This window comes from Salarias fasciatus, chromosome 12, assembly GCF_902148845.1.
Source record: "Salarias fasciatus chromosome 12, fSalaFa1.1, whole genome shotgun sequence".
Taxonomy (NCBI): Eukaryota; Metazoa; Chordata; class Actinopteri; order Blenniiformes; family Blenniidae; genus Salarias; species Salarias fasciatus.
Genome location: NC_043756.1, coordinates 1,837,256 through 1,856,201, shown reverse-complemented (window position 1 = coordinate 1,856,201; position 18,946 = coordinate 1,837,256).

Genomic DNA, 18,946 nt, shown 5'->3' with positions numbered 1-18,946 from the left:
GAACGCAGTGTGAGTGTGCCAAGGTCTGCAAAAACCAGCGAGGCCTTGAGATTCTCCAGGCCAAGATGGAGTGCCTGGGGGTGGAAGGACCAGTACAACGCACAGGGTTGCAACCTGGTGAGACTCCGGAGGAGCCAGGCCAGGAGTTACCCCACAGAGCAAAGAGCCTCCAAGGGCTGGAAATGTTACCCCCAAACATCAAGTATGGGGAATAAGAGCGCAAAGACTTCGCCCATCTGGTACGCATCTTGAGGAAGAAGGTCTGGGACTGCGGCGTGCTGAGTGGCAGAGGAGGCGGACCAGGGAGACCTGCCTGTCTTGATCCAGATCTCCCGCCAGAATCCAGATTTTGGCCTCGACCAAGCCCACCCTGACAAAAGAGACAAGAACTTCAGAAAGAGCACAACACCACTGGAGCTGCAAACCAGAGTCCAGCTCTGTTTCTATCATTAAGACCAGTGACGAGTCACAGAAACATGGTTCTACTGTTCTGGGCCATGCCAAAGAAGATTTGAAGACTGTTTTTGGTTTGCTCACCATCGGAGAGCCTGACTCTCGGACATGTAGGAGGCGTCCACCTCAACGTAATGCCTTTAAGGAGAGAGAGAGAGAAACGTTTTCTCAACAGGAGTCCTATTTGAATTCTACAGTCATAATGCATCGGCCTTATCCAGAGAAGTGGACTCTTCTAGTCCATGGCACTGACACCAACCAGAAGAAGAACAGCTTCAAGGGCTGTCCACTCAGAATAAGAGCACATGTGAGTGTTGGGCTGACATTCCAGCCATCAATACGTACTGGTACTTCTGCCCGAGGTCCTCCGTGTGGAAGAGGCTGGCCCACTCAGCTCTTCCACTGTAGACGTCCTCGGTGATGCTCCAGCCTGTGGAGGGGAGAGAAACAGCTTTAGGACAAAACACATCTCTGGCTTTCAAGAATCACATCCCTGAAGGTTTGGTAGCAGCAGAGTCACCGGCGTCTGATCAGCTTCATCGTCTGATTCAACACGGGATTCGACCACGGAGCAGAAAAGAGCCTTCATACCTCGGACAAACTCCTGGGAGATGATGACCAGGTTGGACCGGGTCATACTGAAGGTGGAGTTGTGCTGGGGGAACGCTGGAGTCATGATGGGCATCATGGGGAAGGGGTCCCTCCAGTTAGCCTGAAAACAGAGGGGAGAATGTATCATCATGGTTTCACCAACAGAGAAATTAGCATTGAAGCGTTTTGCATCGACCGTTTGTCCAGAAAGAAAGCTCATGTTTCTTACCCAGAAAGGGAACTCCCCGCTCTCATGCCCCACACCTCTCAGGCGCACCGGGTTTTTCCAGTCCCTGAAACACAAACAAACGAGGCTCTGATGATCATCTGCTACTTTCAGCAAGCAGTGGAAACTCAGCTCTGCTACCATCTCTACACATTCCAGCTGTTTCCTCCAGTGACAGGAAACAGAGGATTAACTCACCATGTGCTGTGCCACTGCTGAGTGGCAGAGGAGGCGGCGCCGAGATAGAGCCCGGAAGCACGCTGCCTTTATCTCAGACCCGTTCAAGTTAGCAAAGCAGCTGCTGGGTCAAAAGCGGAGCGGCAAGGTGGAGTGCTCTCAGCGAGATCTGGACCATCACCTCCAACAAATGTCCAGTGGTCCAGCAGGAGGGCAGGAATTGGGGGAATGTAAGATGGTAATAGAGCCCCCCCAACCCGCACAGCCACTTAAAACTTAAAACTGCAATGAGAGAAACAGAGTGGAGTCAGTGTTCAGGCCAAAACCCAAGATTTACAAATCAGCCGCGCAGCATCAAGGTGGCATCAGGGTCTGAAGGGGTGTGTTTGGTACCTGGGGCGGACCAGCTTGAAGGCGCGCTTTGTCTTTGTGGGCTGGACTGGCTTTTCAGTGGAGTCCAGCTGCTCCACAGCAGGTGTCTGAAAGCAAAAACCAGACAGATTAATCAGTCAGATCTCCGATATGAGCCAAACACACCTTCAGTCTGAGTTGAACTTACCGGCTCACGTCGGGGGATTTTGGCCGGCGGCGCCTGAAGCTCAGGACTTCTGGGTCTCTTGGTGGAGGAGACACAGCCAGACGGTCCCTCCCCAGGACAGACTCTGGGGTCAACAGCAGCTGTGGTGTCTCTGTCTGGAGGCTGTAGGAGACAAGGTGAGGGAGCAGGCATGTTACAGCAGCACCAAGACTGTTCCTGTTCAGACTGGAGAGCCAGACATCCAGGATGTCCACATGAGAACATTCAAATATCAGGTCATCAGGAAATGCTAGATGGGTCTACAAACCGTGTCCACTTTGGCCCTCTTTGCCACGTTCCCAGATTCCGGGCTGAGTTTCCTCTTCTGGGCTGGGGGACGACACACCTGCTGCCCCCTGCTGGTCACTGAGACGGACAGCCTCATGCCCTCTTCCAGGACGCCACATTTCCTGGCGAACATGTACACTGCAACAACATCACATCAACAAGTGAATACAATCATTCAGAGGAAGTCAAAGAGACTGATTTCTTCCTGATCCAAAACACACTGACCATGTTCAGTGAACCTGTCCAGGACCGTGGTGACGTCCAGCGGCTGCCTCTGGACTCCCTGGTGGTTGAGGAGCAGTCCCAGCCTCCACCTGGTGCTCTTCTCCTCTCTGAACCACACACACATACAAGAACACTTGTGAGCCCAGACAACAACACACAACACAACAGAAGAAATGAGTCTTCCTCAGAATAACACGTCCTTACCTGTTGTGGGGATTCCGGGGACCTGGAGAGGACTCTGGGATGATATGGACCAGGGAGACCTGCCTGTCCTTATCAAGATCCCCCACCAGAATCCTGATTTTGGCCTCGACCAAGCCCACCCTGACAAAAGAGACAAGAACTTCAGAAAGAGCACAACACCACTGGAGCTGCAAACCAGAATCCAGCTCTGTTTCTATCATTAAGACCAGTGACGAGTCACAGAAACATGGTTCTACTGTTCTGGGCCATGCCAAAGAAGATTTGAAGACTGTTTTTGGTTTGCTCACCATCGGAGAGCCTGACTCTCGGACATGTAGGAGGCGTCCACCTCAACGTAATGCCTTTAAGGAGAGAGAGAGAAACGTTTTCTCAACAGGAGTCCTATTTGAATTCTACAGTCATAATGCATGGGCCTTATCCAGAGAAGTGGACTCTTCTAGTCCATGGCACTGACACCAACCAGAAGAAGAACAGCTTCAAGGGCTGTCCACTCAGAATAAGAGCACACGTGAGTGTTGGGCTGACATTCCAGCCATCAATACGTACTGGTACTTCTGCCCGAGGTCCTCCGTGTGGAAGAGGCTGGCCCACTCAGCTCTTCCACTGTAGACGTCCTCGGTGATGCTCCAGCCTGTGGAGGGGAGAGAAACAGTTTTAGGACAAAACACATCTCTGGCTTTCAAGAATCACATCCCTGAAGGTTTGGTAGCAGCAGAGTCACCGGCGTCTGATCAGCTTCATCGTCTGATTCAACACGGGATTCAACCACGGAGCAGAAAAGAGCCTTCATACCTCGGACAAACTCCTGGGAGATGATGGCCAGGTTGGACCGGGTCATGTTGAAGGTGGAGTTGTGCTGGGGGAACGCTGGAGTCATGATGGGCATCATGGGGAAGGGGTCCCTCCAGTTAGCCTGAAAACAGAGGGGAGAATGTATCATCATGGTTTCACCAACAGAGAAATCACCACTGAAGTGTTTTGCATCGACTGTTTGTCCAGAAAGAAAGCTCATGTTTCTTACCCAGAAAGGGAACTTCCCGCTCTCATGCCCCACACCTCTCAGGCGCACCGGGTTTTTCCAGTCCCTGAAACACAAACGAGGCTCTGATGATCATCTGCTACTTTCAGCAAGCAGTGGAAACTCAGCTCTGCTACCATCTCTACACATTCCAGCTGTTTCCTCCAGTGACAGGAAACAGAGGATTAACTCACCACGTGCTGTAGAGCCTGAAGAAGTGGGTCACCAGGGCCGCCACGGTGGCGTTGGGGTAGAGCTGGCAAACCTTGGCCACCAAGATGGCCCAGGAAATGCCGCCCAGGAAGCCCAGCCTGTTGGAGTAGATCTGGCGCTCTGGAGGAAAAGCAGAAGAAAGATTAAACATGAGCGAAGGTGTCAGATGGAATCCTGGGTGTGAATGTGACGGGCAGTGAGGAGGACGGAGGACATGATGCTCAGGATGTTCAGTCTCCTCCGTCCCCAGCTGGCTTTGGGAGGTCTGAGTGGGCTTTACTCACTTTTGGCCCAGACCTTGATGACCCTCAAGGTGGTGCGGAAGAGGTGCTTGTTGGGAACACACCTCAGGATCTGCTGGCTGTCTCTGTAGCCTGGAGGGAAAACACACAGTCACATTAATAACACTGAGAACCAGCTGGTGTCAACAGAGACCAGCAGGGAACCAGTCCAGGGTGTTTCAGAGAGCGCTCTGTCTCTGCACTCTGATGCTCACCGTTCAAACTCCGCACACAGCGTGGATCCAGACCCCTCACCAGACCGTCGTCCATGAGGTCCACCGCCTCCGGGACGCTGTCCTCCGGGTACTGGACGTAGACCAAGTCCATCTACGGAAACAAAAACAAATGAAGTGAGAACATGTGAACAAACACAAAGGTGACTGCCACAGTGTGCTGGTGGTGTTTGGACAGTTACCTTCTCTCCTTTATAGGTCAGCTTCATGACCGGGACATGCGCCTTTTCGAAGGCCTGAACACAACAAGCTTCAATGAGTCACTCTTTCACAATAAAACACTTTTTACACCTGCTTTTCATGTCCAGAATGTCTCGTCTGCCATGAGAGACGCTGCTTACCAGCATGTCGGTGACCTCTTCATGCGCAGCCAGCTTGCGGCAGAAGGAGTAGAAGAAGTGGTGCCTCTGGACGAAGCCAGGTCCCACGCAGACGGCGTCGATATCAGAGCCTGGGGAAACAGCACACACTGAAATGAGGCCACATTCAGAAAACACTGCTGCACTGAGCTGAAAGAAATGTTGAAAAAGCGTCAGCTCCGTTACCTTTCACCTCTGCACCGAGAAGCTGAGAGCCCACGGGGATGAGTTTGCCTCCAACGCTGCGCCTGATGGATTCCGGCACATTCTGAACAAGACATTATAATTAGAGCTCTGTTCCATTTCTGGGGCCATTTTAACACAAAGAACATTTTCTTACCATCTCAACACACATCTCATCCAGCCACTCAGTGAAGAGGGACCCCAGAGACTCGGCCACCTGCTTCCTGGAAACGAAACACACCGTTTCAAACGTTTGCTCATCACAGGTCCGTGCAGCCAGTACTTTGTGCTTTTCAATATATCAAAGAAAATCCCTTGAGAAGTGTTTTTCTTACTTGGTCATCGTGACCAGGCGGTCCTCATACACATCAGCAGCTGCCATGAACCTCATCAGCTGCTGGGTCAGGCTGATGTCTGGCTCAGTGGGCGGAGCCTTGCCGATGGGCGCCATGGTGCTGGAGAGCCCGGTGTTTGGAGGCTGGGGCCTGGGAGGTGGTCTTGGTGCAAAGCGCCAAGGCTTCCTCATCCTGAAAAGCATACGAACGTTTAAGTCAAGTTTCAGAGACTCCAGATAAACTGGTTCCTCAGCAGACATTGATAAGAACAAACCCCCATTTTCACCAGAACTAAGAGTTTATATCACTGTCATGTGATATTGTCCATGTAACCTTTATTTGAACACATATTGTGAAGTGAATCTTGTAAAAGAAACCATATTAGCATATATAGATTCAAATAATGACGTAGCAGGAGTTCATCCCAGTCAGAAACATTGCTAACTCAGAAGAACAGGACATTTCTCCTGTTTTTACCTGCTACATCTTCAATAAAAGTGGAAAATCTAACAGAACTGCTCACCAAGGACGCATAACGGAACGAGAATTGGGAAAACTGCGAAAACTAGGGCTCATAACACGCTGAGGTGAACTGCTACTCTCTGGTCTCTCACTGGTCTGACTGGAACCACTGAAGGTCACGTGCAGTCCAGCAGGCCGTCTGTGATGTCTGTGATGTGATGACGTCACTCTCGTGTTGCCGTGATACACGTGAGTGTCACCTGATCTGTGCCAGGCGCTTCTGCGCATGCGTTAACTCCCCGCACATGCGCAGAAGTGGGCGTATTTTACGACACTCTGCGGTGGTAATTAAATATAAAAATATATATTTTAATTGCTGCCAACTGTCACGAATTGGCCGGATTCACACGCTCCCACGCCACATCCTCCATTTCTCCCGCTGAAATGTCTTTTCAGGGACTTTCTTTTAGATTTCGAGTCAAAAGTGATCTGTGATCTACCTGTTCAGCCTGGGAACTCGATCGATTAGTTTCGTCTCAGCGGCCGTGCAGAGATGACGAACGTCAGGTATGTGTGTTTTCAGTATTTATGCTCTTGAAGTTATAATTACATTTTCTACGTCGTTCATGTCTGTTGTGAGAACATATGAAGGCATTTCGAGCGCTTTGGGAATGCTATTTGGAGCGTGACATGCTTCATCAGTGAAGCTGCTTCACTCCGTCCTCCAGCAGCTGCTCCTTGTGACCATCTGGTCTGTATCGATGCTGATCAATCAGGGACTCCAGAGCAGGATTCACTGTTGTTTATCAGTTTTGGTTTACAGCTGTTGTTCTTATGAGTTCGTTTGCAAGCTGAAATGTGGCTAAATAAAACTAGACAGACATATCTCTACAGTTACTCTGCATTCAATAATTCATGTGTAGATGTGTAACTATGTGTAGAACTTAAGGACAGTTTTATGGTCACTTGTTAACGATTTGTTTTCACGCGTTAGAAAAGGGGAATTCCAACACACTTGCTTGTGATATTAACCTGTTCGGAGACAGTCACTGGTTCACTCCTGTAGCTTTAATAAACCAACATGAGGTTTGATGAGACAGGGCCAGTGGCAGGAGGAAAGAGGGAACAGGTTTGATCCAGATCAGCAGAGCCTCAGGACCACAGAACTAGAACAGCTTTGTTGTTTGCTGATTCAGTGAAAGGAAAACAAGAAAACACTAACATTTAACAGCTGGTTCCCTCTGTTCTTTGTCCAGTCCTCATAGATGATGGGGCTAAACCTGTCCCAGAAGTTTGCCACCATCACAGGGCTGGTCCTGGTCCTGGTCCTGGTCCTGGTCCTGGTCCTGGTCCTGGTCCTGGTCCTGCCCCACTCCGGTGCAGATGCAGTGTGTTTTCTGTGGTGGGACTAAACAAGACCAAGACCAGGAACAGCTTGGCTCTGGTTGGAGTCCTGGAGTCCTGCTTCCAGTAGGAGCCCTTCCCCTCCCCAGCATCTGGGCCTCAAAGACCAGGACTCAGTACAGGAAGACTCAGAGCTTCAACATTTTGACCACAGCATCCTTTATCCACAGCCTGAGACAGAGTAATGGGATTACAGTTAGCACAGAGATACACCAGCCTTACAATACTACACTGCTAAATAATATTACATGGAAATTAAATAAGTTTTATTACTCCCTGCTCCTTTCCAGACCTTTTTGGTTTGTATTCTGTTCTTTGTTTTTCAATTCATTTTTAAATGTTTGAAATAAATTCCTTCTCTTATTCATACATACAAATTACATGTTGTTGTCTGTGGATTTGTTCTCTGCACACTGGACGGCCTGGTCACAATCTTCCTGTGAAATGTATTGTGTGTGTTGTTATTGTCTTCTAATGTGGTGTAGGCTAGTGTGTGAATGCATTTGAGAGTGTGTTTGGACAGCCAATGGCTTACTGAAACAACAACATGCATTTATTTCTGCATGTTTCATTGATCATCTTCGCCAAGACGATTTGATGTGAGGTTTTTTGTAGGAAAAAGGGCGTTATATCTGGTCAAAACAAGATTGTTTGAATTTTAGGAGCTTCATTTTCAAAGGAAATCAGAAATATATTGAAATACTGTGATGTTTTTTGATAATGGATGTGATTACTTTTATTTTGCAGGTTGTTTCGTGCAAATTCGAGCTGTGGGGGCCGAGCTGTGTTCCGCGAAGCTGGAAGCTCAACTCGTTATATATTTCTCTATTTCAGCTGATTTTTGACTTAATGGAGACTTATTTTTTTAAATAAGCACAATATAAGCCAAGGCCATGTCTAAAATATATCTATTATGGTATTGGATCAGTTTCTGACCAAAAATAGCATCAGCAATATACTATCTATGAAGTTACAAAGGCTGAACTAATATAGTATCTCCATGTCCAGAATTTCCGGTAGTGTCCGTACCCCTATCCAGCTCCTCATTCCTACTATGTATTTGGCTTGAGCTGAATGTTCTATTTTATATACCTGGGTAGCACTATTTGAATGATGATATGTTGTGGATATAGTGCACACAATTAATATTACAACAGCTGCAAATGGGATCTGTTGTTTGCAATTGTAGTGTCCGTACCCCATGTAGTGTCCATACCCTCGCATTTTGTTATTCCACTTAGAAGTTGAAATTCTTGATATTACTGGAACATGTGAGCATGTTGAAAAGGGTGTATTTATCTACAACTCTCAAGACAACATATTTGCCTAAAAGTACATCTTTTACCCACAGAAAACTAACGCAGAGAATCGAAGCAAGGACTTTGAATTCCAAAATTCCTCTTTTTGAATAACTCGCATAATGCTACGGGAAAATTCTCATTTGGTATATTTGGTAATGGTAATTGCCAGATAATTTAAACAACAATTTCAGTGACTTTATGTTATTTCACTGCACTACCAGTTAGAGGTCGACCGATTCATCGGATTGGCCGATTCATCGGCCCGATAGGACGTTTTACAAACTTCTGAGTGTCAAGATTTCAGAAATAATGCAGTTGTTGTTGTTCATTTGATACAAATCAGTTAAGAAACATAAATTACAGCAATCCAGCAATGTGCAAATTGTATGTGCAGACATTTATATTAAGTTTGCAGAAAAGATCATTTATTTTCCACATATTTCATCACATTTGCACGTTATAGAGTCTTTTGTGGTCATTTGATGGGCAATAAAGCAGAGTTCTGTTCATATATTTTACTAAATTAAACAAACAACTGAGTTTATTAAGTTGTAGTGATGCTCTTCATCTGTTTCAATGAATGAATGAATGAATGAATGAATGAAGTCTATTGAATACATGCTTCCGTATTGGTACAGCCACTCTGTTCCACAATTGACATACATATAAAGATATATTCAAAAGGAATGGGAAGAAGTATAAACTTATAAGCCCCATCCCTTTCATATTTCATATTACATTACATTTAAGTCTTGTTATGCTATCCAAGTCATGCTAATGAAGAGTCCAGACCCCATTTTACCTCGACATCTTTAACTGATCACCATTTTACTACCAAATAAGATTACTGGATGAATTTTTTTTGCATCTGATTGCTCGAAAACTGTAGTATAGTGAAAATAAAAATTGGCACAGTTTGTTGAGGCTGAATTTTTTAGTCTGCTGTCCACCTGGAGTCAATGTTGATTGTGACCAGGCCGTGGAGTTGAGTGTAATCAAATGTAATTAAAAATAACTGCAGCAAAAAGACTTTTCTCTGGTCTGTGTAACAGTGTGATGTGATGAAATTATGTAACTGTTGTGTGTCAGATGTTTACTGTTGAAACTGTGTTGGTGTAACGTCACATCTGATAATGTACAAAGTCATAAAGTGTGGAGAGCCGGGGACCAGGCCTGGAGAGCCAGGTACCAGGCCCCGGAGAGCCAGGTACCAGGCCCCGGAGAGCCAGGTACCAGGCCCCGGAGAGCCAGGTACCAGGCCCCGGAGAGCCAGGTACCAGGCCCTGGAGAGCCGGGGACCAGGCCCTGGAGAGCCAGGTACCAGGCCCCGGAGAGCCAGGTACCAGGCCCTGGAGAACGGGACTCTGCCTGCAGGAGGACTGCAGAGGCTCAGACTTCACCGTCCAGAGAGGCTCCATTCACCACAGGTACATTTAGCTGAGCTGAAGTGTGTGTTGTGACACAGTGAAAGCTTCCGATTCAACAGTTTATTAAGATTACATTCTTTTTAAAGCTTCTTTTCACAATTAATGTTAATAAAAGCAGATGTGCAGCCCATGGTTTAGTCAGATAACACTGTCCACATAACAAAAAGTGATAAAACAGTGTGGGTGATGTCAATAATAAGCATTAAATTAATCACAAGCAAACCTTTGAAATAAACAAAATTACTGTGTAATAAATAATTTTCATAATGTATTCCACCCCTGAGACTGACTCAGGATGCTAATATTATAGTCTTCATTTGGCATGTTCTCCCTCCTTGCTTCTCACCAAAACCTGCCTCCTTCAGCTCCTCTCAGCAGTCTCCATGTTTTGCTCTGTGTTGTAAACTGTTTCTTGTTGTCTCGTCTGCTGATCGTGTTCCCGTCCTGCAGAGGGAGCTCTCCTCTGTTGCTCACACTGAGCTTTCTTCCATTATTCCTGGTCGAGAGTTTTCTTGGGAGTTTTATCTCAATGGATGTGAGGGTATAAGGGCAGAGGATGTTGTTATGATGCTGTGTAAAGCGATTTCAGACAAATTATTTGTAAAAATGGGCTTTACAAATAAAATGACCTGGCTTTGTTTCACCATTTAGAGTTTAGTTTGATGGCATTTTTAATGTAAGATGTTTATGTGGCAACGATGAGATGGAAAATTTAATAAAGATATATTAATGAAACCGACAACGCCACCCTGGGAATTTCACCCATGGGAATTATTCAAAGTACAAAGGCACACTGGTTCGTTGCCCGGAAGAACGGCTTGAGACGTGGTTGCACTGATAAAAGATACAAATTTTATTAACAAATTGGTTTAAAAAAAAAGAAAAACATTCACACCATAAAACTCGGGGGAGGGGAAAGGGAGAATTTACCCTGGCTGAGGCCTCGTGGGTGGGCCCGGGTTCGTGAGGTGGAGGGACCATCCAAAAGAAAAATAAATCAATCCAAATCACCCAACCAGTGGCACACACACACACACACACAAAAAATACTCCCACCACCAGGAACACACGAAGAAAATGGAGGGACGCCACCACCGGGTCACCAACACCGCCACCATCGGCCTCCAGCCACTGCAAAAGGAGAAGGGAATAAAACAGTGGGGTTGCAATCAAAAAGAAATCAAAATTAACAAAAGATGCACATAACACAAAACACGGTCACACACACAACCCACACGTTCACACACTCATTGACTCATTCATGCTAAAAGTGGGGGCGGGGAGCCCCGGTTTAAGACTGTGCCCCGGCCTGCACAGGGCAACGGGGGATTTGGCTCCGTCGTAGCTGCTGCGCCGTCGTCGGATCTCCTCGGCGGCACAGGCAGACCGTGTTATGCAGGTTGGAGGTACGAAAAAACAAAGACTTGTGACCAAGCAGCTCAACCCCAGCAGCTGGAGACAATCAGCTGGAGACAAAGCAGCAGCGACACCACCAGCCGATCACAGCGGCACCTGGATCAATGAAATAATACTATTAAAACTAGACTAATTCATGCTGAGGGGCTGCAACTATACACATGCATACCTGGGAGTGCAGCAGATGCACACGCACACACTCATATACCCATTTCCTACTCGCCAAAAAACCCGTTTAAACCCGCCAAGTCATGGCAGTGGGAAAAGGTTTGACCCGGGATTTCGACCCAGGTCGTTCACCCTGCAATCGACCCGGTAAATTCCCGGGTCAGCTTTCTACCGGCTTTTAGTGGGAGGGACAAATCCGGGAACTTACATGATGACGTCGACGCAGCGCGGCTAAGTTAGCGCGCTAGTTGTTGTTTCTGGACACAGCGTGAGATTTCCTTCATCAACATGACCCAGCAGTGGCGAGATAGCGAGACCAGAGAGCTTCCCCTGATCCGTGGGGAAGAGGAGATTCGTCTACAGTAACAGGGACTGTTTTCCGCTGCACTGTTTACTTCCGTTTTGCTCCGTCGCGCTGATGATGTCATCAACGTGGGACACCATCAGTGCGGGAAAACGCAGCGACGCGGCTCGCCAGCAGGAGGGTCTGCAGGCGGTGGGAAAGGCGTCTAAAAAGGCGATAGTTAGCGGGTCGCAGACACGGGTCGACCCGCTAGTTGCAGTGGGAAAGGGATAACAGAAGAGGGAGGGAGAGAGGACTCCAGCCACCAACGCTTTACCTGTGACCACACTAGCATCAGCCCCCTGTGGTAGCATCTACTACACTGTGAAAAGAGGACACCTGCCAAAGCTGAACAATGCAGCGAAGCCTCAAACTGGAGCACCGAACTGCACACAAACAGTTGCCTGCAAACAAGCACCCATGCTGTAAGCACAATGAGGGAAATAAAGCAGCCAGCAAGCTGAAGCAGCCTGCAGCCGTACCTCTCAGTCGGGCAGCCTCTGACCTGGATGTGACATGCCAAGACCAGCAGAAGTGCAAAAGGATGATTGCTGGGAGGAGGGCTGCTTTTATACTGGGCCACCTTATCAGGTGGCCAATCAGCAGCACCCTGCACAGAGCACACACACCTATACTGCTACATTCAAATGATCATTTCTGAGTGAGATAATAGGATAAATGTATCTTTCTAAACTAGACACACACACAGACACACAGATCGTTTTTAAAAGTATGTCATTTTGCTAAACTTTGAACAGACGTACGCCTTAATAAAGTTTGTCCCAGTAGAGTTGTCGTAACGAGCTGTCTCGCCGTAAATCATGTCGTGATGATGCGGGCACATGCGCAGAAGCGTCTGGTACGGATCGTGTTCCGGGTACGGATCAGGTACTGACGGGGTCACCTGATCTGTGCCAGGCGCTTCTGCGCATGCCTGAAGTCCCCGCACATGCGCAGATGTTTCCCTTGTGACGTTCAATGAACCGAGTCGTTCGTTTGAACGACTCTTTTAAGTGAACGACAAGAGCCGCTTCACAGCTGTCCGACAGAACACCGTTCCTTTGTGCAAATTGTCCACGCTTCCTTCTCGTTTTCCGCCGCTCGCTCCAGTCACCTGAACGCAGCAGCTAACTAGCGGAGGAGGAGCGTCCAGAAACCGGAGCGGAGCCGGTGTTTTGGAATCACTGGTTTCCCTGTTAACTGGCGACTGGGTTTCTTTCACGTTCCTTGTTGCTGATAAATATTGAAACCAGACAGAAAGCCGTGTCGGACCTTTTATGAGTCTGATTTCAACACCTGCTGCTACTAGCAGCAGCAGCAGGAAGTGCTGAAGGAAGTCAGTCACCAGCTAACAAGGAAACCAGTCAATTACTAACACCGTATTAACAGCTTTATCAGAGGTTGTAGCAATGGAACACACACACACACACACACACACACACAAACTATGAAATGCTTAGTCAAAAGACAAGTAGCAGCATTTTGAAGCTCTTCTCTGGAGACAACGTCAAGGTAAACAACAATGTAATGTGTGTCAGGAAAACATCTCTTAACTCCAGGTCATCAAACCAATCAACCAGATGAAAACTCATAACTGACAGCAACAGTGTCAGATGTCAGAAAATAACAGACTGACTCCATCCTAACGAGGCTGATGTCTCCAATAGAGTCACGTGACATTCGTCAAGAAGCCAGTCTTTTGGGAAACTGTTTAAAATTGTTTTGGTAAATGACTGAACTGTGAACTTCCCAGATCACCAAGACTGTCTCCTTGGGGATAAAACTATGGTACCTCATTTAGACAAATATATCTTTAGAATATTAAAAACTGTCCTAATAACCTGTGCAAGGCCAATTCTGGGGTGTTGGAGAGATCCCCGGATCCCCAGGCTGAACATGTGGAAGACTCAGATGATGGAAGCAGCAACATGTGAGAAGATGTTGGGGAGATTGAACAATCAAACTGATATCATCAATGAACAATGGGATAGTTTTAGCAGATTCACATTAGAGACAGAAGGCCAGAATGTATAAATCCCGATTTGATTAAAATGTGCTGCATCAGTGTCTGTGCTGTACCCAGATCATGGACTGCCCTTCATATAGAAGTATGTGTGAACATACGGATATAGAAATACGTTTAATCACCTGCTGACCTGCCCGTTTTCATTTTCTTTTTCTTTTTTCCTTCAAAAACCTCTTTTTGTTTTCAAATACTGTTTATTTGTTATTATAAAAATGAATAAATGAATGAATGAATGAATGAATGAATGAATGTGACCAGGAGGATTTCGAGTGACAGAGCGCTCTGGCGGTCATCCAGGATTATCCTTAAAGAGTTCGGGATGATGTCAGGGTACAAAATAAAGGTTCAAAAAACCCAAGTCATTGCTTTCAATTATGATCCAAATGAAAATATAAAACAGAATTACCAAGTCAGTTGGGACCTCAAATCTATGAAGTATCTGGGGATTTATCTACCAAAAGAACTAGATAAACTGAAATCTGCAAATTCTGATAAAATTATCACAAATATCAAAACAGACTTGAGTAAATGGAATTTGATACCATGTTTGGGGTTGGCATCAAGGGTGGAGGTGATAAAGGTGAATATTCTGCCTCGGTTATTGTGTTTGTTTCAGAACCTTCCAGTTGAGCTGCTTGAAAAAGAATTTAAAGAATGGGATAAAATTATATCCCGTTTCATATGGCGAGGTGCTAAGCCCAGAATAAAATACAGAACACTACAGCTATCAAAAGGGGAAGGCGGCCTGGCTCTTCCTGGTCTGAGAAGCTATTTCCGGGCGGCCCAGCTGAGGGTTTTGTTGAACTTGTGTGACCCGGGCTACACTGCCAAATGGAAGGATGTTGAAGAAGGATTCATGAAAAGAGTCCCAATACAAGCTGTAGTGAGTGATGATAAATTATGGTCAAATTGGAAAATGAAAGTAAATTGATGGCTGGGGGTATCTATAAACGTCTGGACTGAAATTATAAAAAAATACAATCTAAAAAGTCAGTGTAGGTTCCTGCGATGGACTGCATATGATACAGACTTCACACCGAACAAACTAGACAATAGGTTCAAATGATGGGAAAATGGTCCAAAGATGCATTGGGAGATCATTAAAATAATGCAGTAATGGGATTTCAAGAAATTAAGGACAATTTTGGCCTTGGGAATCAAGATTTTCACAGATATTTACAGCTGCGACACTATTTAGAGCAAGAAATTAAAAAAGCTAATACAGAAGGGTCATGATCAAGCATGATGAAAATTATGATTGAAGCGTGTAGATCTCACATAACTCAAAATGCAATTTCAAAACTGTACACTGTCTTGGAGGGCCTAAAAGCAGACAGTACTGAATAAGAAGAAAGATGGGAGAGGGAAGCAGAAACAGAGCTGACTGGAGAGGAATGGAGAGAAATAAACGAATACCAGTGGAAAAGCAGAAACTCTTCCTCCTGGAGGGAGTTTGGCTGGAAGAACACTGTGAGGTTCTTTCTGACCCCTGCACAGAGGAAGTTTGAGGATACCAAATGCTGGAGGTCCTGTGGGGCAGAGAAAGCTGGTCACTTTCATATTTTCTGGGGATGCCCAATAACAAAGCCTTACTGGATAGAATCAAAAAAAATTATAGGTGAAGTTCTTAAAATTAAGATTCCATTGGATTTCAAAATATTGTATCTTGGGGAAATAAAAAAGTTAAATTTAAAGACAAGTGAAGAATTCAAAATTCTGAGAATAATGCTTTTGGCTTGTAAAAAGGCAATCACCAGGAAATACCGAGATGTACAGGTGCCAGAAGTACAAGAGTGGACAGAGATAATGTTGGGTATTTATAACATGGAAACGCTAACTGCATCAGTGAGATTGGAAATGGACAAACTTAAAAAAATCTGGAAAAACTGGTTAGACTGCATGAGGCAGGATCGACCGGATTTTGTGTAAGAGCTGGTTTAACTGATTTGGGTCAGGATATTGTTAACAGAGTATTACTTCTGATTATTACTGTGAGCGAGAATACTGATGACCAGATTTTCAACCCCTGTAGAAAAGAAGGATGAGAGATTATTACTCAACGAACAAAGGAATGTCAGCACACAGGTATACATGTGTCTTATGGGGTAATCTGTAACTAAATATATGTGTGCAGCTATCTGTTGATTGGGCAACAGTATGAGGAGAGATGGACACTGCTGTCTGGACTCCATCTTTCACCCTGGTTCAGCTACAAGTTCAATTAGAGTTCTGTTCAATTTTTTTCCTTTCCTTTTCTTTTCTTTGTTTCCCCTTAATTTTTATTTCATTGTTTTTATTGGCTCCTTTTTTCAAATGTCAGTTTGTGTGGATTATGTCAATTTAACTTTAAAAATGTTTTGTTTTTGGAAAAACCCAATAAAATACAAATAATAAAAAAAAAGAACGTAGTTAACACACACACACACCCACACACACACACACACACACACACACACAGTGTCGCAAACACATGAGTTCCAAAGAAGTGTCACAAATGGAAAGGTTAAAAAAGAGAGAGACACCTCGCAGGGATGAAATGCAAAACATTTTTTATAGAGCTGCAAGCTCGAGGTCTAAAAAGACTTTTTACAAACAATAAAAATAGAAAAATCTGAACTCCTTAAATAAAGACATTGTACAAAAAAAAAAAAAAAAAACCCTCATGAACTGGTCAGGGTCCTTTGTTCGGCTTCCAGACGACCCTGAAACAAGCACATGGATTCATGAACACATGTTGAGTCCAGATATGTGTGAAATGAAGCATTCACTGCTCTCCTCCTGTTGGCGGGGGAGTTGCTGCTGCAGCTGCAGCTGCTGGACCAGCAGTTCCAGTCCTTGGACTCTGTCAGACATGGACAAGAGTCTTCCCCTCAACTGTCTAACATCGCGTCGCTTCCTTTGCCTCATGAACTCCCATTGTATGCTTCGCGTTAGGACTTCATCGTGCAATCGGTTCTCCTCATCCTCCCATGACGAGTCCTCCTGTGATGATGATGATGATGATGATGATGATGATGAAACCTCCCACCCCACCTGCCGATCCCCCGGGTCCCTATGTTCCTCGCCTCCCTCCTCCCCCGACTCCTCCTCCTCCACCCTAACCCACTCTAACCCATTTCCCTCCATCTCCTGTTCCACTCCCTCCTCCCTCGACACATCTTCCTCCTCCTCTTCCCACTGTCCCCCCTTGTCCTCCTTGTCCTCTTCAACTCCCTCCTCCCCCGACTCCTCCTCGTCCTCCTCCTTCATGTTTTGAAGGGTTTGCCACATCAGGTCGTCGTGGTGCCACCTCTGCAGGGACCTGAACTCCTCCACAGGCAGCATCACTGGGTTCCCTTGACTCATCATCTTCTATTTTAATACATGTCCTCGTCCTGTTGGCCCTCCCTCCTCAGTTCTTCTTGTCTTTTGATGACCCGTCCAGCCCACCCCAGGAGCAACTTTTCCATGTTGTTTTGTCTTCGTCACTGTCATTATGTTGCGGTGGTCCAACGAAGCGACCCTGAAATTAAGACAGTGTTACTGACACGGTCACATATCATGTTTGACACAGAAATCCTATAAGTGAGACTCGTTTACAGAGCCCTACAGTTTGTTAGCTGGGGGTTGTGGGTACAGCTGGACCCTGTCACACTTCTCCCTACTTGTTGTTGCTGCTAACCCTGCTTTTTACTATGCAGCGGTGACGTCCGGCGGCTGTCTCTGGACTCCCTGGTGGTTGAGTAGCAGTCCCAGCCTCCACCTGGTGCTCTTCTCCTCTCTGAACCACACACACATACAAGAACACTTGTGAGCCCAGACAACAACACACAACACAACAGAAGAATGGAGTCTTCCTCAGAATAACACGTCCTTACCTGTTGTGGGGATTCCGGGGACCTGGAGAGGACTCTGGGATGGTATGGACCAGGGAGATCTGCCTGTCCTTATCAAGATCCCCCACCAGAATCCTGATTTTGGCCTCGACCAAGCCCACCCTGACAAAAGAGACAAGAACTTCAGAAAGAGCACAACACCACTGGAGCTGCAAACCAGAATCCAGCTCTGTTTCTATCATTAAGACCAGTGACGAGTCACAGAAACATGGTTCTACTGTTCTGGGCCATGCCAAAGAAGATTTGAAGACTGTTTTTGGTTTGCTCACCATCGGAGAGCCTGACTCTCGGACAGGTAGGAGGCGTCCACCTCAACGTAATGCCTTTAAGGAGAGAGAGAGAAACGTTTTCTCAACAGGAGTCCTATTTGAATTCTACAGTCATAATGCATGGGCCTTATCCAGAGAAGTGGACTCTTCTAGCCCATGGCACTGACACCAACCAGAAGAAGACCAGCTTCAAGGGCTGTCCACTCAGAATAAGAGCACATGTGAGTGTTGGGCTGACATTCCAGCCATCAATACGTACTGGTACTTCTGCCCGAGGTCCTCCGTGTGGAAGAGGCTGGCCCACTCAGCTCTTCCACTGTAGACGTCCTCGGTGATGCTCCAGCCTGTGGAGGGGAGAGAAACAGCTTTAGGACAAAACACATCTCTGGCTTTCAAGAATCACATCCCTGAAGGTTTGGTAGCAGCAGAGTCACCGGCGTCTGATCAGCTTCATCGTCTGATTCAACACGGGATTCAACCACGGAGCAGAAAAGAGCCTTCATACCTCGGACAAACTCCTGGGAGATGATGGCCAGGTTGGACCGGGTCATGTTAAAGGTGGAGTTGTGCTGGGGGAACGCTGGAGTCATGATGGGCATCATGGGGAAGGGGTCCCTCCAGTTAGCCTGAAAACAGAGGGGAGAATGTATCATCATGGTGTCACCAACAGAGAAATTAGCATTGAAGTGTTTTGCATCGACTGTTTGTCCAGAAAGAAAGCTCATGTTTCTTACCCAGAAAGGGAACTCCCCGCTCTCATGCCCCACACCTCTCAGGCGCACCGGGTTTTTCCAGTCCCTGAAACACAAACAAACGAGGCTCTGATGATCATCTGCTACTTTCAGCAAGCAGTGGAAACTCAGCTCTGCTACCATCTCTACACATTCCAGCT